At 41.3% G+C, this 27,647-nt stretch overlaps 3 long non-coding RNA genes across 5 annotated transcripts; 2 read left to right on the forward strand and 1 right to left on the reverse strand.

Moving 5' to 3' along the window:
* Nucleotides 1-372: 372 nt before the first annotated feature.
* LOC124278581 lies at nucleotides 373-23,264 on the forward strand. Of its 2 annotated transcripts, none has more exons than XR_006899120.1 (3): nucleotides 373-477; nucleotides 20,752-20,903; nucleotides 23,184-23,264. It is a non-coding gene; the product is annotated as an uncharacterized LOC124278581 (long non-coding RNA). The 2 variants fall into 2 exon arrangements; XR_006899121.1 differs by lacking the exon at nucleotides 373-477 and adding an exon at nucleotides 17,097-17,258.
* LOC124278585 lies at nucleotides 6,005-6,582 on the forward strand. The gene is made up of 2 exons (XR_006899126.1): nucleotides 6,005-6,086; nucleotides 6,354-6,582. It is a non-coding gene; the product is annotated as an uncharacterized LOC124278585 (long non-coding RNA).
* On the reverse strand, nucleotides 10,574-27,647 carry LOC124278583. Of its 2 annotated transcripts, none has more exons than XR_006899123.1 (4): nucleotides 27,471-27,647; nucleotides 11,809-11,842; nucleotides 11,452-11,771; nucleotides 10,574-10,884 (listed from the first exon to the last, which is right to left on the reverse strand). It is a non-coding gene; the product is annotated as an uncharacterized LOC124278583 (long non-coding RNA). The 2 variants fall into 2 exon arrangements; XR_006899124.1 differs by lacking the exon at nucleotides 27,471-27,647 and adding exons at nucleotides 11,002-11,036; nucleotides 11,067-11,173 and having other exon boundaries at nucleotides 10,602-10,704; nucleotides 11,452-12,544.

A 27,647-nucleotide genomic window follows, 5' to 3' on the forward strand; every position in this document is an offset into this window, starting at 1 on the left:
CTTATGCGTTGCGCATACAGTTCAGGAAGTACAGAAGGGTCAGATTATGGGAGACCGTCCAGTACAAACTCTTGCTCATTATAATGTATGTGTTGAACACTCGCTACCAGCAAATCTTGTAATCTTTGAAAACATTAATGCTGCAATTTGTTAAAGGGCGATCTTTAATTTGGAAAGAAAGATTCATGTTTGGTTTGCCTTTAAACATTAAAATCTAATCTCTTCCAACCAGAAAAAGTTTCGGAGAATGTTAACTTCAACTATTCAAAAGGTCTTCTTAGTTAGGTCAGTTGAAAATGTAGAGTAGCCAATCTCGACCCAAGTATGTTGGGCGAGAAGGGATAGGCTGACTTACTCAGATACCACGCCACAACACTATAAAGGTGCCTCCTCAAGATCTGCAGAGCACTTCAGATTTCAACATGAAGGCCATCTTTTTCCTCGCTCTTGCATCCCTCTTTGTCCTCGGTGCCGTCGGTGAGTCAGTGTGTCCTGTCACTTGGTGATTTCATGTATTAGTGCCCTTTGATGTGTTCCTGAACAATTGTTCTACATATGGCGTATACCTAATGGTTGGTTTTGTGTGGTCTTGAGCTCAGACCACAAATCAGCTGAACTTAAGCAGCGTTGGTCACGGGGCATCCTTGGATGGGTGGCCGTCTTTGGCAGCTTGCCTTCTGAGTGCTTCTCCGACGTCTGTTCTGTCCCACAATACACATTGTGGTCTCACCTTAGGCATGCGTGTTTCTTCAAAAGTGCCTCACCCACAAGAAAATGGGTACCAGGTGGGATAAGTCATATAACTATTAACCTTCTAACGCCTCACAGGAGACCTGGGTGCTTGGATTATCCAGGGAAATATTGTCCAGCATGTTGTATGGGCTTAGAGCATGTCCTTGTGGCGTGGAGTTCTGCGCTATATAAGTGGCCTTATTATATTATTATATTAAAAGGGACCCTTCGTTCCCACTCGACCTATATTATTTCAAATAAGAGCAAAACGTAAAAATTGTTATGAGAAGAGGTGAAATTGTGTTTAGCTTAGAGATAATATAACGAAGGTTTGTTAAGAACGTTTCCAAATGGTTTAGAATTAGGCGGTTTGGTTTTGACGCTTGCATGTCCATACGCAAATGAAAAGACTGAAGGGTCTCGACTAGCGTGATTTCAGAGAATTTTAGGAATCATATTTTGAATGATCCTAGGTAAAACCTTTCAGCCAAGCTGGGGTTACAAATAAACACCTGAGCATTCACCAAGCACCACCAACTGCATCATGATAAGTACGAACACATTACATTCTGGTAAATCCACGTATTAAAATAGAAACTGAAACATATTTTACTCAGATTAAATCAAACCAAACTGAAATTGACATTTGGTAACAATTTACTTGTTATCTTAGAGGAATACACAAAAAACGTAAATATGGTCATTATGGCTACGCCACCAATCTGACTGTCACACAGTTTCCTAATAATGATTGTGGGGATTGTATGAACGACCACTAGCGACCGTATCAGAACCAGGTGTATAGCCACCCCACGCACGGATAACACCAGCCATTCTACTCTCCATACTGGCAACAAAGCGCCGAATTCCAAGCATCAATTCCTGTAGATTTTGAACAGGAGCATGTCCAACTCGAATTTGGGTTCCAAGATAGTCCCAAAGCTGTTCGATGATGTTGATATCGGGTCACTCCTTGCATGTTCGAATGGCGTTGTTCTGCAAATGTGCGATGTGAGGTGTGTTTAATATCGGACTGCTGACAAGGGGATGATATACAAATGTGGCACGACGACGGTATCCGGTACTTCCTGTTGATGACGTCGACCATTGAGTATCCCAGGTACCGTCATGAGATCCAACCGGCAGTCATACAATACTGAACTTTAATCACACTCTGACCGCCTTCTGTGGCCTTACAGATACACATTTAGATCATTATCATGTACAACTTGTACATGTTACATACATGTAAGATACATAACATGGTCATATATACATACCTATTGGTTGCAAGAGTGAGTGATTGAGTTGGGTTTTACGCTGCTTTTAGCAATATTCCAGCAATATCATGGCGGACTGGTTGCAAGAATATCTTATACGTGTACATACATTTATCCAATTAAATGAAGAATATTTCACTCGTGCGTTATTATTTTCATGAAAATAAAAGTTCAATTCATCCCCGATATCGCTTGAATTAAAAGGAGAGTATAACCTCTTGTGGAAGTTTTTATTCCATCGTCATTTTTCAACTGAAGGAAATTATTTGAATTTTAAAAATTTAAAGACAAAAACTTATATCATACCTGTGTGGCTCTAACATTCCATTTTCGTCAACAGTACTCAAGCAATCCATTTACGGCTAGATGTTTCATACTGTCACTATAGAGTATTGTTTACATCAGGAGAGAAAACTTAGAAAAACAATAATATTTATTAACGAGAGAAGTTCCTTAAGAAATCGTAAATAGATCATTTCTGCCTGAGACTAAGTCTTGTTACCGAAACTCCATAATTCACACCCATAAAGAACGACAGGAACAACCAATCAATCGCATAAACTTACGCTCACAAGACAAATTGGGTAATCTATACCTTTGCTTAAAACAAAATACTTAGCTTTGGTTGTCTTGTCAGCTAAATTCTTTTCATTTAAAGCAAATATGATATTTCTTTATATAGTAATTCCTAGGTATTTATAAGAAGATACTTTTTCTGTAAAAGGATTTCCAATTTTGAAACAGTATTTGTAATCGTTTCTGGAACCACCAAATATATCTGTTTTGGAAAGATACATTTATATCAAGTTTCCATGTTTTACAATATTTGTCAAAGCATGTGTTGTCAATCATTTGGATTTAATGCTAGTATATCAGTGTCGTCGGCATATAACAAAACAAATACATTCATCATATAATCAAATCGTTTGTTAAATTCATCAGATCGTAATCCAGTGCCTTTTTCGTTGTTTACCCCATGTGATCCATTGAAGAATAGCCTTTTTCTGGCTTGTGCTTCATATAATATTGTAATAGAGTCTAAGAATTTTGTGGGGCGATTGGTTAAAATAGCTATTCCAAAACTACTAAAAAGTGTAATATGTCTATAATAATCTGGTAAATTTGGGTCAAGTGTTTGTTTATATATTGGCGTTATTGGCCCGGTTAATTAACTTTCTGAGAAAGTACCCGTGTCTTAAACAGTGTCAATAAGTTTTACGTAAATACCTGAAAATATACCGATGGTCTAAGAAATATATTCTTTCATAACAATTCCAGGAGCAGTATTATTTACCATCTAAAAATGGTCATGTCTTGCCATATTATGTAAAGTTAATAAGATCTGTCGTCCTTTGAATCAGTTAAAAACCTATTGTGCACGCACCGCAGTTATGAAATGTTTACCCCATGGTGCTTGACTCCTTTGCATCACCTGAACATGCTACCAATAGTATTTAAGATACAATATCCGAGTGTATCATCTCCTGTTTGAACAAAAATATATAATGTTGCCCTTGTATTCAGGTGGTGCTTAATTAATCCTCATGTGTATATGTTTCCCTTTTAGTATAGATAAATTCATCCTTTTCCACTCATCATGGAAATTAAAATAGTTAATTAGGTGTAATTGATTTGTAATTATTTTAACAATATTTCCAAGATTTCTGCAAGTAATCTAAAAGACTTTTAAGACCTAACCTATCCTTTCTTAACCTATTAAGTTATTTATGCAAGCTTCGAAAGGTCAAGATTTAATTATTTGTCTTTTAAAGCAAGCGAAACATTTATAGAAATGCCTGCGTGTCCGTTGCTGTAGCAACACACGTATTCGTTTATTTTATTAAGATATTTATTGAATACAAACAGTGTCGGCCGTGATTGAGCAGGCAGGGCTGGAATAAGAGGGAGTGTTGATCATTTGTGTGACCCCTTAGGTCAACTGCTGTCGGTTTCAGAAGCCCAGTCTGGGTGTGGCCCCGTCACTGTGTGTGTCGACAACAAGAGCTGCGGCGTTGAGTGCCCCGGATGCAATGGTACCCCCAAATGTATTACCAATGGCCTCTTCGGGCACTGCCAATGTGATACCAACTAGGATGGAAAGCCTTGGTATGCTTACTTCTCACCACTGCCAAACGCTGCGAATAACGAATAATACTAGAACCATGCATTTTCAGACTAGAACCATGCATCGCCATATCATCAGACTAGAACCAGGTATCGTCAGACTAGAACCATGCATCGTCAGACTAGAACCATGTATCGTCAGACTAGAACCATGCATCGTCAGACTAGAACCATGCATCGTCAGACCGTCAGACTAGAACCATGCATCGTCAGACTAGAACCATGCATCGTCAGACCGTCAGACTAGAACCATGCATCGTCAGACTAGAACCATGCATCGTCAGATTAGAACCATGCATCGTCAGACTAGAACCATGCATCGTCAGACTAGAACCATGCATCGTCAGACTAGAACCATGCATCGTCAGACTAGAACCATGCATCGTCAGACTAGAACCATGCATCGTCAGACTAGAACCATGCATCGTCAGATCGTCAGACTAGAACCATGCATCGTCAGACTAGAACCATGTATCGTCAGACCGTCAGACTAGAACCATGCATCGTCAGACTAAAACCATGCATGGTCAGACCGTCAGACTAGAACCATGCATCGTCATACCATCAGACTAGAACCAGGTATCGTCAGACTAGAACGACGCATCGTCAGACAAGAACCATGCATCGCCATACCGTCAGACTAGAGCAAGGTATCGTCATACCATCAGACTAAAACCAGGTATCGTCAGACTAGAACTATGCGTCGTCATACCGTCAGACTAGAACCATGCATGGTCAGACCGTCATAGAACCATGCATCGTCAGACTAGAACCATGTATCGCCATACCATTAGACTAGAACCATGCATCGTCAGACAGTCAGACTGGAACCATGTATCGCAATACCATTGGACTAGAATCATGCGTCGTCATACCGTCAGACTAGAACCAGGTATCGCCATACCATCAGACTAGAACCATGCATCGTCAGACTAGAACCATGCATCGCCAGACCGTCAGACTACAACCATGCATCGTCATACCGTCAGACTAGAACCAGGTATCGTCATACCATCAGACGAGAACCAGGTATCGTCAGACTAGAACCATCCATCGCCATACCGTCAGACTAGAGCCAGGTATCTTCATACCGTCAGACTAGAACCATGTATCGTCATACCGTCAGACTAGAGCAAGGTATCGTCAGACTATAACCATGCATCGTCAGACTAGAACCATGCATCGCCATACCGTCAGACTAGAGCAAGGTATCGTCATACCGTCAGACTAAAACCAGGTATCGTCATACCGTCAGACTAGAACCAGGTATCGTCATACCATCAGAATAGAACCAGGTATCGTCATACCGTCAGACTAGAACCAGGTATCGTCATACCGTCAGACTAGAACCAGGTATCGTTATACCATCAAATTAGAACCAGGTATCATCAGTCCAGAACCATGTTTCGTCATACCATCAGACCAGGTATCATCATAACATCAGACTAGAACCATGTATCGCCATATCGTCAAACTAGAACCAGGTATCGTTATACCATCAGACTAGAACCAGATATCATCAGTCCAGAACATTTCGTCATATCGTCAGACTAGAACCATGTATCGCCATATCATCAGACTTGAACCATGTATTGTCAGACTAGAACCAGGTATCGTGATATCATCAGACTAGAACCAGGTATCGCCATACCATCAGACTAGAACCAGGTATCGTCATACCATCAGACTAGAACCAGGTATCATCATAACATCAGACTAGAACCATGTATCGCCATATCGTCAAACTAGAACCAGGTATCGTTATACCATCAAATTAGAACCAGGTATCATCAGTCCAGAACCATGTTTCGTCATACCATCAGACTAGAACCAGGTATCGTGATATCATCAAATTAGAACCAGGTATCGTCATACCATCAGACTAGAACCAGGTATCGTCATACCATCAGACTAGAACCATGTATCGCCATATCGTCAAACTAGAACCAGGTATCGTTATACCATCAAATTAGAACCAGGTATCATCAGTCCAGAACCATGTTTCGTCATACCATCAGACTAGAACCAGGTATCGTGATATCATCAAATTAGAACCAGGTATCATCAGTCCAGAACCATGTTTCGTCATACCGTCAGACTAGAATCAGGTATCGTCAGACTAGAATCAGGTATCGTCATACCCTTCAGACTAGAACCAGGTATCGTCATACCGACAGACTAGAGCTAGGTATCGCCATACCGTCAGACTAGAACCAGTTATCGTCATACCGTCAGACTAGAACCAGGTACCATCCCGACATCCGACTTTGGCATGGATCTTAACATCATCAGTCGATGGCAGTGTAATGCCAAGCTATCACGCTTAACTTGAGATAAGTCTATTTCAATCTCTTTCTGTTTTCAGGGACACTCTCTCTGGAGGTGCCGGTAGACAACGTGAATGCTTGTTAAACGAATTTATAAAGAATAAAGTTTCTTATATAAATACATGGACTCTTACTTCTATGACACGTTTTTATAAGTGTGACACATAAGTGTCCTAATGTTTACATGTGCATTTCACGGGATACAGGTGCGTTACAGGTGCATTGCACCGAGTGTGTTATTGGTTAAACATGCAGTCATGAAGAACATAAAGGTCATAGGTGCACGTGTACTCAACAAAGCAAATTCGCTGACTTGAATATTTTATGGAATACTTGATCACAAATTATGCATTTAAGACAATTATCCATAAAAAGAGGAAATAACTTAAGACACAAAAATGACAGGTGAAACTGAAAATGACCCAAACTGAAACAAGCAGCCAAAGACGGCATGCCATTTGCATGGATGCGCAATTTCAACAATCGGGTCGGCTCCCAATCTAAACAACAAACTATATTTACTCTGTACTGACTGATATAGGTTTCCAATTACAGTTGCATAATGTCAGAGTACGGATTAGACAACACTACCATCGGCAAGTAAGTCTGACATTAGATATTGTGACCGCCAACGAGGCGTTTGGGCCCAGATGGGAAGTTGCAAGTTGATGTGCTTGACAGCGCCAAGATTTGTCAAGTATTCATTCACACAGTGAGTCATACTGCGCATGCGTCCCCTCTTGGCGATGTGAGGAAATCTGTCTCACTCCTCTTGCAGTGCTTGGCCGAGTTCCACTAACGTGGTCGGTGGCGGCCTACGACGCATGCGGCACCCTGTCATGTTTTCGGATTCTGTGCTGATAGAAGTTAGGACTGACTTGTGTGTGGCGAGCTCAGGCGATGTCGTGTTGCATGACAAACTAAGGGTGTCAGTAAGATGTCCAAAACAGGGGAGTTGTGTCAATTAAGTCAGCGAGCCTGACCATCCGATCCCGTTAGTAGCCTTTTACCAGAAGCATGTCTTGCAAAGGATCAGCATATAGCGAACATAGTGACATACCCATGCAACTAGTACATGTCCAAGGCGCTGGAGTCTTCCCTTGCTTTTTAGCCAACTCAACTCCCTGGGGAGTATTCAACTCATGCAGCGAGTTATCACATTGCCTCATCCTCACAAGGTACCCATTTGCTGCTGGGTAATACACAGTATTTTGTCCAATGATACTGCACGTTACTATACCAATAACTAGGTATCTCCGTGTCTGCACGTGTTCGTGTGTCCACCATATGGTCACCTACCATCGGATGAGTGTGTTCTTTTAAGTGCTCAGGGTTGTGTACTGCAGACTAGGGGTTGAGACAAGTAATGTTAGCACCAAGGTTTTTACACCCAGTCACAAGTGGGGATCGATCCAGGCTCCTTTCGCTTACGAGCGTGCGCCTTAGACAGCTCTACATGACTAATATGTAATGAGATTTAACCTTACTTGCACAAAGAAAGTGTAATAAAACCTCAAATTGACCTTCATGACAAACATGGAAACATGGGTATATGAAGATCAAATCTATCCAGGATATTCAGGGGTACCAATATGTAATGACATAGGATCTCACTATACGACCTGGATTACAATTCTACTATATTGCGAATTATAAATGGATTCGTTCACACAAGTATAACCAACAAGGCTACCTGACCATCGTCAAACACTGGTATTTCACTAGAGTGAGTGAGTGAGTTTAGTTTTACGCCACTTTTAGCAACATTCCTTCAATATCAACCGGGGGACACCATAAATGGGCTTCAGACATTGTACCCACGTGGGGAATTGAACCCGGGTCTTCTTCATAACAAGGGAACGCTTTAACCACTCGGCTACCCCACCGCCCCTATTACACTAGAGACTGAGTGAGTTTGATTTACTACCATGTGTATTTCCCTCACATGACAGTGTCAGTAGCGTACCTGGCATTGGGCACTTTAGGCACGTGCCTGCACTTAATGGGTGGAATTGGGTTTTACGTCGTGCTTGAGAATATTTCGCTCATATGACGACGTGCATGCGTGTGTATCTGTATGTGCGACTGCTTGTACTAGCCCAGACTTAAGCTGGTTTTATAGTGCTAGCCCACTGAGATACCATGCCGCAGTGAAGCATGAATACCCCCACTCAGACACATTATACTGACTCTGAGCCGACCAGTCCTTGTTGTACCCTTTAATGCCGAGAGCCAGGCAGGGACCAACAAGTACCATATTTTAACGTCTTTTGGTATGACGCGGTCGGGGATCGAACTCGCGACCTTCCGCTCTAACCATTACACCACGGAGGCGGTCGCCTGCACTTAATGCTTTCGGTAATTTGTTTCACATGTGGGATGTTATGGATCTATTTTGTTCGAGAGTAGTCTCCCTTTATATGCTTTTTTCTAATATTTTGACGAAACGTACATCAGCTGGTACATAACATTTTATGGCCAAATAGAATAACGACTTTTGCTGAAATAGCTATTTTGTCTTTGCTTAAATACGTAATATGTGTGTGTGTGTGTGTGTGCCTACACTTCATTACTTTCCTGGGTACGCCCCTGAGTGTGTCACAGCCATGAGGCAGGAGTGCCTGAAGCATAACACATTTACTGCTTTGATGAAAAGCCCAAGCACATGTACAGTTGATAGATTTTGATGCAAAATACAGCTTCAGAAACAAACCAAAATGAAAGTCAAGTACTGCTCCAACAACAAGCCTGGGATTGAAACAAACAAGCACGTTTGATTTGGTGATAATTATTTGACTGCTTACATTACTTAGAAACTCTAACTGGCCTGGAGTAGACTGCCACAGTGAACTTGATCAACAATGCATTTGACTGTCACACCAGAGACCATATAATAGATTAATATATGGTCTCTGGTCACACTGTAGCTGATCAGACAATGCATGTCTAATTATTTTATTTGAGCCCATGCATTCTCATGTGGCTAAGGGAAGTAACTCTTTATAGTAAATTATGGAGCCTCAAAGCAATGTGACAGAAATGTTCCCTGAGAATGAAGAGAAAACAACTGAAATTTGTATTTGTCCAGCATGTTTATTCTGGTTAACTAAAATGTTTCCTGGTATATATTATATAGCCACAACATTCAGCTAGTATAAAATATACAACACATTGGTCAAGATGAAAATCAAAATAACGAGATTGATAGATTAACCGAATCTGAGTCGACAGCATGCAGCTCAGAACTGCCTGATCAGTGCCACTCCCTGCTTGAGACAGTTTGTGTCAAGATCAAGAGTAATAATCATAATAATAATAATAGCAATATTTATCATTTAGCAAATGATTTCACTCACTCTCAGAATCACACAATACACACATTATACTGTATAAGCCTTCACATGTATATACTGTCTGATTAGCACAGTGGAACGTGGCGTGTCGGATATACGTCCATATACCATCTTGCAGGAACCGGACAATGCAGAGAGAGTAAGAAGGGTATGACAGGGAGTAGTGCCCCTTTAATACATTTCAGATACAGCAACAAAAACTGGGTTGTTATGATAGCTGCTGTTTACTAAGTCCAACCTGCACCATATTTTGAGAACACTGCATCCAAGCCCTAACATTTGTCACATCATACAACTTATTGCATCAACATATCAGAATCTATCTACAGTGACAAGGAACTTCACTATGGAGCTTCACACGCACCAGATTAGAACTGCAACACTGGCACTCAGCAATGATGTTTTGATTTCTCACATGGTAAAGAATGACCTAAAATAATATAACAGTCATCAGTGGTATAAAAAGTATTCTCCAAAATAAAATAGATTTTGAAGCAAAATACAGCTTCAGAAACAAACCAAAATGAAAGTCAAGTACTGCTCCAACAACAAGCCTGGCATTGAAACAAACAAGCACGTTTGATTTGGTGATACTTATGTGACTGCTTACATTACTTAGAAACTCGAACTGGCCTGGAGTAGACTGCCACAGTGAACTTGATCAACAATGCATTTGACTAGTATACTGTCACACTGTTGCTGATCAGACAATGCATTGAAACTGTCAAACTGTAGCTTATGGGACAGAAACTGTCAAACTGTAGCTGATGGGACAATGCAAACTGTCAAACTGTAGCTGATGGGACAATGCATTAAGCTGTCACACTGTAGCTGATGGGACAATGCATTGAACTGTCAAACTGTAGCTGATGGGACAATGCATTGAAACTGTCAAACTGTAGCTGATGGGACAATGCATTGAAACTGTCAAACTGTAGCTGATGGGACAATGCATTGAAACTGTCAAACTGTAGCTGATGGGACAATGCATTGAAACTGTCAAACTGTAGCTGATGGGACAATGCATTGAAACTGTCAAACTGTAGCTGATCGGACAATGCATTGAAACTGTCAAGCTGATGGGACAATGCATTGAAACTGTCAAACTGTAGCTGATGGGACAATGCACTGTCAAACTGCTGATCAAACTGTCAAACTGTAGCTGATGGGACAATGCATTGAAACTGTCAAACTGTAGCTGATGGGACAATGCATTGAAACTGTCAAACTGTAGCTGATGGGACAATGACTGTCAAACTGTAGCTGATCAGACAATGCATTGAAACTGTCAAACTGTAGCTGATGGGACAATGCATTGAAACTGTCAAACTGTAGCTGATCAGACAATGCATTGAAACTGTCAAACTGTAGCTGATCAGACAATGCATTGAAACTGTGTCAAACTAGCTAATGGGACAATGCATTGAAACTGTAGCTGACAGGACAATGCATTGAAACTGTCAAACTGTAGCTGATCAGACAATGCATTGAAACTGTCAAACTGTAGCCAACAGGACAATGCATTGAACTGTCAAATTGTAGCTGATGGGAAAATGCACTGAACTGTCACACTGTAACTGATGGGACAATGCATTGAACTGTCACACTGTTACAAACAGGACAATTGCATTGAACTGTCAAACTGTAGCCAACAGGACAATGCATTGAAACTGTCAAACTGTAACCAACAGGACAATTCATTGAAACTGTTACACTGTAGCTGATCAGACAATGCATTGAACTGTCACACTGTAGCCAACAGGACAATGCACTGAACTGTCAAACTGTAGCTGATGGGACAATGCATTGAAACTGTCAAACTGTAGCTGATGGGACAATGCATTGAAACTGTCAAACTGTAACCAACAGGACAATGCATTGAAACTGTTACACTGTAGCTGATCAGACAATGCATTGAACTGTCACACTGTAGCCAACATGACAATGCATTGAAACTGTCACACTGTAGCCAACAGGACAATTCATTGAAACTGTTACACTGTAGCTGATCAGACAATGCATTGAACTGTCACTTTGAAGCTGGTGATATTGTCGCCATCTAGAAATGTATCCCTATATACAATTATTAACAACAATCACAGTGAAAAAGCTAAAATATTGCAGATTTTAAGCTATATACATGGTAATCCCTCATATCCATTGAGAGTGTTAAAAGGGGGCTGAAAATATTCAAAGGACAATAACCAATTTCGTCTTTTCTATGTATTGAGATCTGGTAATTTTGTATTGATATTCCGTACCTGTCAAGGTAACATGAAAGGTACTACTGTGTATATGTACACATGCAAGGAGACACTCCACCAAGCACTACAGTCAGCACAGATCAACATGGTAACACTGGGACAAAAATAAATATCTCACTAACTATAACAAGCAACATATATAGATATATGCATAGTTAAATAATAATGGCCAGAGATGCCAGACCAATCATTGGCAGAGTCACAGCTGCATCTAGTAATAGCAATTTGTTGGCAACAAAATTAAACAATAAGTTGGTGATAGTGAGTCTATGCATGTGTGATTTTAATTGGGAAGCTTGAGATGTTGGTTGCAACATGAACGTAGATAATTAGGTTTATAGATGAAGCCATGTTCTCAATTGGGTACATCTGCACTTGTCACAGGTTCAGTTGATGATGATGACCTTAAACATATTTCTAAAAACAGGTGAATGTGAAAAATACAGTTTTTCCTCCTGAATGAATTTTCAGAAAGCTTAACAATTGTCATAAAGCTTGCCTTCGGCGTGACGAGCCAACGCTTTAATACAGGACCACCAATAGTGGTAGCTATCCTGTGAAGACTGGTGACTGTGGCATCTCTGCCAGAGGAAAGATTATGGGCAACAACATTCAAGGCTCCTAAATAATCTACTCATATCAGAGTTAGCTTTATATATTGACTGGAACATTTCATACTCATGACACATGTGAAGGCCATCCTACACATGAATCATATGAAGGTCACTCAATACATGTGAAGGTCATCCTACACATGAAACATAAAAAGGTCACTCTACACATGCGAAGGTCATCTGACACATGAATCATATGAAGGTCACTCTACACATGTGAAGGTCATCATACACATGTGAAGATCATCCTACACATGAATCATATGAAGGTCACTCAATACATGAGAAGGTCATCTGACACATGAATCATATGAAGGTCACTCCATACATGAGAAGATCATCTGACACATGAATCAAAAAAAGGTCACTCAATACATGTGAAGGTCATCTGACACATGAATCATATGAAGGTCACTCAATACATGTGAAGGTCATCCTGACACATGAATCATATGAAGGTCACTCAATACATGTGAAGGTCATCTGACACATGAATCATATGAAGGTCACTCAATACATGTGAAGGTCATCTGACACATGAATCATATGAAGGTCACACAATACATGTGAAGGTCATCCATCACATGAAACATGTGAAGGTCACACAATAAATGCAACATCTCATGCAACACCTCTAAAAGGTTTCCTAATTTCACATCACCTCTGTATATGTATCCTGGTGAAGAGTTGAAACAAATTCCTCAGAAAGGTTGTGACTAGTCATAAACGCTCTGTCTCGGCTGCAGTACACACTTCTCTATGACAGAGACGTAGCTGTGGCACGGTTGCCTGACTGGGTCTGTGTCGTTTATTGGGGTGAACATGTTCACATTATCACCCACTGCTTCGAAGTTCCAGGGACCTTAGTGCTAAGGTGACCTTAACGCCCATTCTTGGACACTGGCTTATGAACACTGTAGCACTAAGATCACGTTGTGGAACGGCTCACAAAGCAATCTACAACTAGAATAAGTCTATGTGAAAGCATGAGTTTAAATCATCCTAAATCTTAGATTGCTTTGTGAGAATGGTGCCTAGGTCCCTTATTGCAGACTGGTGAATTACACTGCCCTGAAGTTTGCATAATCTGGTAAACGAAAATGATGGTTCGGTCTTTCTTTTGAGGAACTTGTATCTGACATCTTGGCTCCTGTCCCAGATCAGTGTAATTTCACATTCTTGCCCAGCTCCACTGAGAGTATAAATCACAACACCAACAACTTTCTTACCCTATTCATTAAGCAATAGTAATCAACTAAAGAGGTGACCTACATTCTCCACTGTGACCTACATTCACCACTGTGTTCATTCTGTCATGGGGGTTGACATAGATAGGTACAGCTTGTTCAGCTTGACCTGAGCTACTCTACATATGCATGACCAAGGAGGTCAAATGGCACAAACGGCAGGTTGGGCTATCTTCATTAAATAGGGGAGCAGAGAATGTTATTAATGTTCCATGCATGAATGGAATTCGTTACGGAACTTGTCCCGGAAAACAACACTTTTTTTAAAGAAAGTTAGGACATTGCTGACGATTTCTCAACACTGAGATGTCAAACAGCGACCTGTTCGGACATGCTGACAATCAACTGACAAAGGTGCACCCCTTCACACTAATAGACACGGTCACGCAATGCATTGGTATTCTCTGAATCAGGTCAAGTTGAACATGCTTTAATGTAGGCGTCATGACAGGCACATAACATTGTCATTCTTGTGTCTCTGGTAATGGAATGGATTTACAATGTACATTTAGCTCATACTGCCACAACCAGCTGGCCAGACATGTACCATATTTTCCTGTGTATAGAGCGCACCTGAGTATAATGCACCCACCCCATTCGTAGGTAGAAGCTCTAGGCAAACTGCTTTATTGTGTTTAGTGCTCAGTCAAAAAATACATCATATCGCTTAGCGTGAAGGAAAAGGAATAACTATCTTGGTTAATTAACATATTAAGTTTGCGATGAAGTATCACTAGACCTGATGATTTACAAGACAATATGGCACGAGTGTCTCACCATATGCTCTGTGTATTGGGAGTTATCACCTACACTCAGTAATAACAGTGCAACATTGTATGATATGGAAACATTGTCATATCATATATCACTGAATCAAACATATTGCATATTGGTATTGACATCAATGTATACAAAGTATAACAACATGACAACATGTGTAGAAAGTCTGGTCAACAACTTGTGCACTGCATGGATCCATGCTTAAAGCTAAAATAACATCACTGTTTGGAAGATACTCAGACAAAGGCAAACTTACTGGTTTTGTCAAACATGGAACTAACAGAAATGTAAAAATATCTGTATTTGGCATGTATGTTCTGATATGCTAAATATCATTTCTGGTCCCCTACAAACATTCAGATGAAAGGTGAGCTATCATTAACATCTTCTCAATGATCCGTGGTCAGTCACACTTGCCATGTCCACTGACAGCTGAACATTCAGGACATATTAGCTCACAACTTCACTACAGTGACAGGGGTGTGTTGTGAGGTACTGGGGAGTCACCACTTGTCCCTTCCCTCAATATGTTCCTCGACCACCTTCACACAAGAGAGACAAGCAACTATCTGACAGTCAGTATTCCACCTAAATTCAACTTAACACTATCCCCGATCTGAGAAAGACTGTCTATGTCTGATGCATCCCTCCCACCCTGTACTGCAAGTGTACAATCTTACACTGTTACAAGCCTCCCTTCCCGCCCTGTACTGCAAGTGTACAATCTTACACTGTTACAAGCCTCCCTTCCCGCCCTGTACTGCAAGTGTACAATCTTACGCTGTTACAAGCCTCCCTTCCCACCCTGTACTGCAAGTGTACAATCTTACGCTGTTACAAGCCTCCCTTCCCACCCTGTACTGCAAGTGTACAATCTTACACTGTTACAAGCCTCCCTTCCCACCCTGTACTGCAAGTGTACAATCTTACACTGTTACAAGCCTCCCTTCCCACCCTGTACTGCAAGTGTACAATCTTACACTGTTACAAGCCTCCCTTCCCACCCTGTACTGCAAGTGTACAATCTTACACTGTTACAAGCCTCCCTTCCCACCCTGTACTGCAAGTGTACAATCTTACACTGTTACAAGCCTCCCTTCCCACCCTGTACTGCAAGTGTACAATCTTACACTGTTACAAGCCTCCCTTCCCACCCTGTACTGCAAGTGTACAATCTTACACTGTTACAAGCCTCCCTTCCCACCCTGTACTGCAAGTGTACAATCTTACACTGTTACAAGTGTTACAAGCCTCCCTTCCCACCCTGTACTGCAAGTGTACAATCTTACGCTGTTACAAGCCTCCCTTCCCACCCTGTACTGCAAGTGTACAATCTTACACTGTTACAAGCCTCCCTTCCCACCCTGTACTGCAAGTGTACAATCTTACACTGTTACAAGCCTCCCTTCCCACCCTGTACTGCAAGTGTACAATCTGTTACGCTGTTACAAGCCTCCCTTCCCACCCTGTACTGCAAGTGTACAATCTTACGCTGTTACAAGCCTCCCTTCCCACCCTGTACTGCAAGTGTACCATCCCACTGTTACAAGCCTCCCCCTGTACTGCAAGTGTACAATCTTGTACTGTTACAAGTGTACTGCAAGTGTACAATCTTACACTGTTACAAGCCTCCCTTCCCGCCCTGTACTGCAAGTGTACAATCTTACACTGTTACAAGCCTCCCTTGCAAGTGTACAATCCTGTTACAAGCCTCCCTTCCCACCCTGTACTGCAAGTGTACAATCTTACACTGTTACAAGCCTCCCTTCCCACCCTGTACTGCAAGTGTACAATCTTACACTGTTACAAGCCTCCCTTCCTGCCCTGTACTGCAAGTGTACAATCTTACGCTGTTACAAGCCTCCCTTCCCGCCCTGTACTGCAAGTGTACAATCTTACACTGTTACAGGAATGATTACCTGATCAAGCACAGTTGGTCCCTGAAGCACCCTTAGTCCTGTGAAGCTTTCCCATTCACTACTCACTGCTTGACTACACACTGAAGCAGAACTGGCCCCACCAGTACTCTACACCAGACATCATCTGAGGGCAAACAACTGTACATTCATTCTCTTCTCACGTCAGTACCTTCTGGTCCCACTAGCTTAAATATAAATACTGTAATCTTGTATAAAAGACATCTTCACAGCAAAAACACTCGCTACATCAGCAAATCTTTTAATCTTCGAAAACATTAATGCTGCAATTTGTTAAAGGGCGATCTTTAATTTGGAAAGAAAGATTCATGTTTGGTTTGCCTTTAAACATTAAAATCTAATCTCTTCCAACCAGAAAAAGTTTCGGAGAATGTTAACTTCAACTATTCAAAAGGTCTTCTTAGTTAGGTCAGTTGAAAATGTAGAGTAGCCAATCTCGACCCAGGTATGTTGAGCGAGAAGGGATGGGCTGACTTACTCAGATACCACGCCACAACACTATAAAGGTGCCTCCTCAAGATCTGCAGAGCACTTCAGATTTCAACATGAAGGCTATCTTTTTCCTCGCTCTTGCATCCCTCTTTGTCCTCGGTGCCGTCGGTGAGTCAGTGTGTCCTGTCACTTGGTGATTTCATGTATTAGTGCCCTTTGATGTGTTCCTGAACAATTGTTCTACATATGGCGTATACCTAATGGTTGGTTTTGTGTGGTCTTGAGCTCAGACCACAAATCAGCTGAAGTTAAGCAGCGTTGGTCACGGGTCATCCTTGGATGGGTGGCCGTCTTTGGCAGCTTGCCTTCTGAGTGCTTCTCCGACGTCTGTTCTGTCCCACAACACACATTGTGGTCTCACCTTAGGCATGTGTGTTTCTTCAAAAGTGCCTCACCCACAAGAAAATGGGTACCAGGTGGGATAAGTCATATAACTATTAACCTTCTAACGCCTCACAGGAAACCTGGGTGCTTGGATTATCCAGGGAAATATTGTCAAGCATGTTGTATGGGCTTAGAGCATGTCCTTGTGGCGTGGAGTTCTGCGCTATATAAGTGGCCTTATTATATTATTATATTAAAAGGGACCCTTCGTTCCCACTCGACCTATATTATTTCAAATAAGAGTAAAACGTAAAAATTGTTATGAGAAGACGTGAAATTGTGTTTAGCTTAGAGATAATATAACGAAGGTTTGTTAAGAACGTTTCCAAATGGTTTAGAATTAGGCGGTTTGGTTTTGACGCTTGCATGTCCATACGCACATGAAAAGACTGAAGGGTCTCGACTAGCGTGATTTCAGAGAATTTTAGGAATCATATTTTGAATGATCCTAGGTAAAACCTTTCAGCCAAGTTGGGGTTACAAATAAACACCTGAGCATTCACCAAGCACCACCAACTGCATCATGATAAGTACGAACACATTACATTCTGGTAAATCCACGTATTAAAATAGAAACTGAAACATATTTTACTCAGATTAAATCAAACCAAACTGAAATTGACATTTGGTAACAATTTACTTGTTATCTTAGAGGAATACACAAAAAATGTAAATATGGTCATTATGGCTACGCCACCAATCTGACTGTCACACAGTTTCCTAATAATGATTGTGGGGATTGTATGAACGACCACTAGCGACCGTATCAGAACCAGGTGTATAGCCACCCCACGCACGGATAACACCAGCCATTCTACTCTCCATACTGGCAACTAAGCGCCGAATTCCAAGCATCAATTCCTGTAGATTTTGAACAGGAGCATGTCCAACTCGAATTTGGGTTCCAAGATAGTCCCAAAGCTGCTCGATGATGTTGATATCGGGTCACTCCTTGCATGTTCAGATGGCGTTGTTCTGCAAATGTGCGGTGTGAGGTGTGTTTAATATCGGACGGCTGACAAGGGGATGATATACAAATGTGGCACGACGACGGTATCCGGTACTTCCTGTTGATGACGTCGACCATTGAGTATCCCAGGTACCGTCATGAGATCCAACCGGCAGTCATACAATACTGAACTTTAATCACACTCTGACCGCCTTCTGTGGCCTTACAGATACACATTTAGATCATTATCATGTACAACTTGTACGTGTTACATACATGTAAGATACATAACATGGTCATATATACATATCTATTGGTTGCAAGAGTGAGTGATTGAGTTGGGTTTTACGCTGCTTTTAGCAATATTCCAGCAATATCATGGCGGACTGGTTGCAAGAATATCTTATACGTGTACATACATTTATCCAATTAAATGAAGAATATTTCACTCGTGCGTTATTATTTTCATGAAAATAAAAAGTTCAATTCATCCCCGATATCGCTTGAATTAAAAGGAGAGTATAACCTCTTGTGGAAGTTTTTATTCCATCGTCATTTTTCAACTGAAGGAAATTATTTGAATTTTAAAAATTTAAAGACAAAAACTTATATCATACCTGTGTGGCTCTAACATTCCATTTTCGTCAACAGTACTCAAGCAATCCATTGACGGCTAGATGTTTCATACTGTCACTATAGAGTATTGTTTACATCAGGAGAGAAAACTTAGAAAAACAATAATATTTATTAACGAGAGAAGTTCCTTAAGAAATCGTAAATAGATCATTTCTGCCTGAGACTTAGTCTTGTTACCGAAACTCCATAATTCACACCCATAAAGAACGACAGGAACAACCAATCAATCGCATAAACTTACGCTCACAAGACAAATTGGGTAATCTATACCTTTGCTTAAAACAAAATACTTAGCTTTGGTTGTCTTGTCAGCTAAATTCTTTTCATTTAAAGCAAATATGATATTTCTTTATATAGTAATTCCTAGGTATTTATAAGAAGATACTTTTTCTGTAAAAGGATTTCCAATTTTGAAACAGTATTTGTAATCGTTTCTGGAACCACCAAATATATCTGTTTTGGAAAGATACATTTATATCAAGTTTCCATGTTTTACAATATTTGTCAAAGCATGTGTTGTCAATCATTTGGATTTAATGCTAGTATATCAGTGTCGTCGGCATATAACAAAACAAATACATTCATCATATAATCAAATCGTTTGTTAAATTCATCAGATCGTAATCCAGTGCCTTTTTCGTTGTTTACCCCATGTGATCCATTGAAGAATAGCCTTTTTCTGACTTGTGCTTCATATAATATTGTAATAGAGTCTAAGAATTTTGTGGGGCGATTGGTTAAAATAGCTATTCCAAAACTACTAAAAAGTGTAATATGTCTATAATAATCTGGTAAATTTGGGTCAAGTGTTTGTTTATATATTGGCGTTATTGGCCCGGTTAATTAACTTTCTGAGAAAGTACCCGTGTCTTAAACAGTGTCAATAGGTTTTACGTAAATACCTGAAAATATACCGATGGTCTAAGAAATATATTCTTTTATAACAATTTTCCAGGAGCAGTATTATTTACCATCTAAAAATGGTCATGTCTTGCCATATTATGTAAAGTTAATAAGATCTGTCGTCCTTTGAATCAGTTAAAAACCTATTGTGCACGCACCGCAGATATGAAATGTTTACCCCAAGGTGCTGGACTCCTTTGCATCACCTGAACGTGCTACCAATAGTATTTAAGATACAATATCCGAGTGTATCATCGCCTGTTTGAACAGAAATATATAATGTTGCCCTTGTATTCAGGTGGTGCCTAATTAATCCTCATGTGTATATGTTTCCCTTTTAGTATAGATAAATTCATCCTTTTCCACTCATCATGGAAATTAAAATAGTTTATTAGGTGTAATTGATTTGTAATTATTTTAACAATATTTCCAAGATTTCTGCAACTAATCTAAAAGACTTTTAAGACCTAACCTATCCTTTCTTAACCTATTAAGTTCTTTATGCAAGCTTCGAAAGGTCAAGATTTAATTATTTGTCTTTTAAAGCAAGCGAAACATTTATAGAAATGCCTGCGTGTCCGTTGCTGTAGCAACACACGTATTCGTTTATTTTATTAAGATATTTATTGAATACAAACAGTGTCGGCCGTGATTGAGCAGGCAGGGCTGGAATAAGAGGGAGTGTTGATCATTTGTGTGACCCCTTACGTCAACTGCTGTCGGTTTCAGAAGCCCAGACTGGGTGTGGCATCATCACTGTGTGTGTCGAGGACAGGATCTGCGCGCTTGAGTGCCCCGGATGCAATGGTACCCCAAATGTGTATTACCAGTGGCTTCCTCGGCCAGTGCGAATGTGATACCAGCTAGGATGGAAAGCCTTGGTAGGTGTTCTGCTTACTTCTCACCACTGCCAAACGCTGCGAATAACGAATAATACTAGAACCATGCATCGTCAGACTAGAACCATGTATCGCCATACCGTCAGACTAGAACCAGGAGACTAGAACCAGGTATCGTCAGACTAGAACCAGGCACCAGAACCATGTCATCGTCAGACTAGAACCATGCATCGTCAGACCGTCAGAACCAGACCGTCAGACTAGAACCAGGTATCGTCATACCGTCAGACTAGAAACCATCGTCAGACTAGAACCAGGTATCGTCAGACCGTCAGTAGAACCATGCATCGTCAGACTAGAACCATGCATCGTCAGACTCAGAAGAACCATGCATATCGTCAGACTAGAACCATGTATCGTCAGACTAGAACCATATCGTCAGACTAGAACCAGGTATCGTCATATCGTCAGACTAGAACCATGCATCGTCAGACTAGAACCATATCGTCAGACTAGAACCATGCATCGTCAGACTAGAACCATGTATCGTCATACCGTCAGACTAGAACCAGGTATCGTCAGACTAGAACCATGCATCGTCAGACTAGAACCATGTATCGTCATACCGTCAGACTAGAACCATGCATCGTCATACCGTCAGACTAGAACCAGGTCGTCATCGTCAGACTAGAACCATGCATCGTCAGACTAGAACCATGTATCGCCATACCGTCAGACTAGAACCAGGTATCGTCATACCGTCAGACTAGAACCAGGTATCGTCATACCGTCAGACTAGAACCATGTATCGTCAGACTAGAACCATACCGTCAGACCGTCAGAGAACCATGCATCGTCATACCGTCGTCAGACCTAGAATCCATGCATCGTCGTCAGAACCAGACCGTCAGACTAGAAACCATCGTCATCGTCAGACTAGAACCATGTATCATACCGTCAGACTAGAACCATGCATCGCCATACCGTCAGACTAGAACCATGTATCGCCATACCGTCAGACTAGAACCATGTATCGTCATACCGTCAGACTAAGAACCAGGTATCGTCATACCGTCAGACTAGAACCATGCATCGTCATACTCAGACTAGAACCATGCATCGCCATACCGTCAGACTAGAACCATGCATCGTCATACCGTCAGACTAGAACCAGGTATCGTCATACCGTCAGACTAGAACCAGGTATCGTCAGACTAGAACCATCCATCGCCATACCGTGAGACTAGAACCAGGTATCTTCATACCGTCAGACTAGAACCATGTATCGTCATACCGTCAGACTAGAGCCAGGTATCGTCAGACTATAACCATGCATCGTCAGACTAGAACCATGCATCGCCATACCGTCAGACTAGAACCAGGTATCGTCATACCATCAGACTAGAACCAGGTATCGTCATACCGTCAGACTAGAACCAGGTATCGTCATACCGTCAGACTAGAACCAGGTATCGCCATACCGTCAGACTAGAACCAGGTATCATCATACCGTCAGACTAGAACCATGTTTCGTCATACCATCAGACCAGGTATCAGATCATAATCATATCAGACTAGAACCATGTATCGCCATACCGTCAGACTAGAACCAGGTATCGCCATACCGTCAGACTAGAACCAGATATCATCAGTCCAGAACATTTCGTCATATCGTCAGACTAGAACCATGTATCGCCATATCATCAGACTTGAACCATGTATTGTCAGACTAGAACCAGGTATCGTGATATCATCAGACTAGAACCAGGTATCGCCATACCATCAGACTAGAACCAGGTATCGTCATACCATCAGACTAGAACCAGGTATCGTCATACCGTCAGACTAGAACCAGGTATCACCATACCGTCAGACTAGAACCAGGTATCGTCATACCATCAGACTAGAACCAGATCGTCATACCATCAGACTAGAACCAGGTATCGTCATACCGTCAGACTAGAACCAGGTATCGTTATACCATCATAGAACCAGGTATCATCAGACTAGAACCAGGTATCGTCATACCATCAGACTAGAACCAGGTATCGTGATACCATCAAATTAGAACCAGGTATCATCAGTCCAGAACCATGTTTCGTCATACCGTCAGACTAGAATCAGGTATCGTCAGACTAGAATCAGGTATCGTCATACCTTCAGACTAGAACCAGTTATCGTCATACCGTCAGACTAGAACCAGGTATCATCCCGACATCCGACTTTGGCATGGATCTTAACATCATCAGTCGATGGCAGTGTAATGCCAAGCTATCACGCTTAACTTGAGATAAGTCTATTTCAATCTCTTTCTGTTTTCAGGGACACGCTCTCTGAAGGTGCCGGTAGACAACGTGAATGCTTGTTAAACGAATTTATCAAGAATAAAGTTTCTTATATAAATACATGGACTCTTACTTCTATGACACGTTTTTATAAGTGTGACACATGAGTGTCCTAATGTTTACATGTGCATTTCACGGGATACAGGTGCGTTACAAGTGCATTGCACCGAGTGTGTTATTGGTTAAACATGCAGTCATGAAGAACATAAAGGTCATAGGTGCACGTGTACTCAACAAAGCAAATTCGCTGACTTGAATATTTTATGGAATACTTGATCACAAATTATGCATTTAAGACAATTATCCATAAAAAGAGGAAATAACTTAGACAAAAATGACAGGTGAAACTGAAAATGACCCAAACTGAAACAAGCAGCCAAAGACGGCATGCCATTTGCATCATGCGCAATTTCAACAATCGGGTCGGCTCCCAATCTAAACAACAAACTATATTTACTCTGTACTGACTGATATAGGTTTCCAATAACAGTTGCATAATGTCAGAGTACGGATTAGACAACACTACCATCGGCAAGTAAGTCTGACATTAGATATTGTGACCGCCAATGAGGCGTTTGGGCCCAGATGGGAAGTTGCAAGTTGATGTGCTTGACAGCGCCAAGATTTGTCAAGTATTCATTCACACAGTGAGTCATACTGCGCATGCGTCCCCTCTTGGCGATGTGAGGAAATCTGTCTCACTCCTCTTGCAGTGCTTGGCCGAGTTCCACTAACGTGGTCGGTGGCGGCCTACGACGCATGCGGCACCCTGTCATGTCTTCGGATTCTGTGCTGATAGAGGTGAGGACTGACTTGTGTGTGGCGAGCTCAGGCGATGTCGTGTTGCATGACAAACTAAGGGTGTCAGTAAGATGTCCAAAACAGGGGAGTTGTGTCAATTAAGTCAGCGAGCCTGACCATCCGATCCCGTTAGTAGCCTTTTACCAGAAGCATGTCTTGCAAAGGATCAGCATATAGCGAACATAGTGACATACCCATGCAACTAGTACATGTCCAAGGCGCTGGAGTCTTCCCTTGCTTTTTAGCCAACTCAACTCCCTGGGGAGTATTCAACTCATGCAGCGAGTTATCCATTTCCTCATCCTCACAAGGTACCCATTTGCTGCTGGGTAATACACAGTATTTTGTCCAATGATACTGCACGTTACTATACCAATAACTAGGTATCTCCGTGTCTGCACGTGTTCGTGTGTCCACCATATGGTCACCTACCATCGGATGAGTGTGTTCTTTTAAGTGCTCAGGGTTGTCTACTGCAGACTAGGGGTTGAGACAAGTAATGAGCCTTAGTAATGTTAGCAAGGTTTTACACCCAGTCACAAGTGGGGATCGATCCAGGCACCTTTCGCTTTCGAGCGTGGCGCCTTAGACAGACACCCTCTACATGACTAATATGTAATGAGATTTAACCTTACTTGCACAAAGAAAGTGTAATAAAACCTCAAATTGACCTTCATGACAAACATGGAAACATGGGTATATGAAGATCAAATCTATCCAGGATATTCAGGGGTACCAATATGTAATGACATAGGATCTCACTATACGACCTGGATTACAATTCTACTATATTGCGAATTATAAATGGATTCGTTCACACAAGTATAACCAACAAGGCTACCTGACCATCGTCAAACACTGGTATTTCACTACCTGACCAGACTGGTATTTCAGTGAGTGAGTGAGTTTAGTTTTACGCCACTTTTAGCAACATTCCTTCAATATCAACCGGGGGACACCATAAATGGGCTTCAGACATTGTACCCACGTGGGGAATTGAACCCGGGTCTTCTTAATAACAAGGGAACGCTTTAACCACTCGGCTACCCCACCGCCCCTATTACACTAGACACTGAGTGAGTTTGATTTACTACCATGTGTATTTCCCTCACATGACAGTGTCAGTAGCGTACCTGCCATTGGGCACTTTAGGCACGTGCCTGCACTCAATGGGTGGAATTGGGTTTTACGTCGTGCTTGAGAATATTTCGCTCATATGACGACGTGCATGCGTGTGTATCTGTATGTGCGACTGCTTGTACTAGCCCAGACTTAAGCAGGTTTTATAGTGCTAGCCCACTGAGATAGCATGCCGCAGTGAAGCATGAATACCCCACTCAGACACATTATACTGACTCCGAGCCGACCAGTCCTTGTTGTACCCTTTAATGCCGAGAGCCAGGCAGGGACCAACAAGTACCATATTTTAACGTCTTTTGGTATGACGCGGTCGGGGATCGAACTCGCGACCTTCCGCTCTAACCATTACACCACGGAGGCGGTCGCCTGCACTTAATGCTTTCGGTAATTTGTTTCACATGTGGGATGTTATGGATCTATTTTGTTCGAGAGTAGTCTCCCTTTCTATGCTTTTTTCTAATATTTTGACGAAACGTACATCAGCTGGTACATAACATTTTATGGCCAAATAGAATAACGACTTTTGCTGAAATAGCTATTTTGTCTTTGCTTAAATACGTAATAAACTATGTGATAGAATACTAAATATCAGTTCAGTTTCAATAAGTTCCCCATGAAGACATATTTTTATGAAAAGTTGGAAATAATTCTTTTTCAGACGAATATAGCAGGGAATGCTATCTGGAGCAACCCTTTAATGTGAATGTGTGTGTGTGTGTGCCTACACTTCATTACTTTCCTGGGTACGCCCCTGAGTGTGTCACAGCCATGAGGCAGGAGTGCCTGATGCATAACACATTTACTGCTTTGATGAAAAGCCCAAGCACATGAACAGTTGATAGATTTTGATGCAAAATACAGCTTCAGAAACAAACCAAAATGAGTACCGCTCCAACAACAAGCCTGGCACTGAAACAAACAAGCACGTTTGATTTGGTGATAATTATTTGACTGCTTACATCTCTAACTGGCCTGGAGTAGACTTCCACAGTGGACTTGATCAACAATGCATATGACTGTCACACCAGAGACCATATAATAGATTAATATATGGTCTCTGGTCACACTGTAGCTGATCAGACAATGCATGTCTAATTATTTTATTTGAGCCCATGCATTCTCATGTGGCTAAGGGAAGTAACTCTTTATAGTAAATTATGGAGCCTCAAAGCAATGTGACTGAAATGTTCCCTGAGAATGAAGAGAAAACAACTGAAATTTGTACTTGTCCAGCATGTTTATTCTGGTTAACTAAAATGTTTCCTGGTATATATTATATAGCCACAACATTCAGCTAGTATAAAATATACAACACATTGGTCAAGATGAAAATCAAAATAACGAGATTGATAGATTAACCGAATCTGAGTCGACAGCATGCAGCTCAGAACTGCCTGATCAGTGCCACTCCCTGCTTGAGACAGTTTGTGTCAAGATCAAGAGTAATAATCATAATAATAATAATAGCAATATTTATCATTTAGCAAATGATTTCACTCACTCTCAGAATCACACAATACACACATTATACTGTATAAGCCTTCACATGTATATACTGTCTGATTAGCACAGTGGAACATGCCGTGTCGGATATACGTCCATATACCATCTTGCAGGAACCGGACAATGCAGAGAGAGAGTAAGAAGGGTATGACAGGGAGTAGTGCCCCTTTAATACATTTCAGATACAGCAACAAAAACTGGGTTGTTATGATAGCTGCTGTTTACTAAGTCCAACCTGCACCAGATTTTGAGAACACTGCATCCAAGCCCTAACATTTGTCACATCATACAACTTATTGCATCAACATATCAGAATCTATCTACAGTGACAAGGAACTTCACTATGGAACTTCACACGCACCAGATTAGAACTGCAACACTGGCACTCAGCAATGATGTTTTGATTTCTCACATGGTAAAGAATGACCTAAAATAATATAACAGTCATCAGTGGTATAAAAAGTATTCTCCAAAATAAGATAGATTTGGAAGCAAAATACAGCTTCAGAAACAAACCAAAATGAAAGTCAAGTACTGCTCCAACAAGCCTGGCATTGAAACAAACAAGCACGTTTGATTTGGTGATACTTACGTGACTGCTTACATTAGTTAGAAACTCGAACTGGCCTGGAGTAGACTGCCACAGTGAAATTGATCAACAATGCATTTGACTGTCACACTGTAGCTGATCAGACAATGCATTGAAACTGTCAAACTGTAGCTTAGTGGACAATGCATTGAAACTGTCAAACTGTAGCTGATTGGACAGTGCACTGAACTGTCAAACTGTAGCCAACAGGACAATGCATTAAGCTGTCACACTGTAGCTGATCAGACAATGCATTGAACTGTCAAACTGCAGCTGATCAGACAATGCACTGAACTGTCACACTGTAGCCAACAGGACAATGCATTGAACTGTCAAACTGTAGCTGATGGGACAGTGCATTGAAACTGTCAAACTGTAGCTGATGGGACAATGCATTGAACTGTCAAA

The sequence above is a fragment of the Haliotis rubra genome, unplaced genomic scaffold (assembly GCF_003918875.1).
Source record: "Haliotis rubra isolate DU_JTF1 unplaced genomic scaffold, ASM391887v1 Scf24, whole genome shotgun sequence".
NCBI classification, from domain to species: domain Eukaryota; kingdom Metazoa; phylum Mollusca; class Gastropoda; order Lepetellida; family Haliotidae; genus Haliotis; species Haliotis rubra.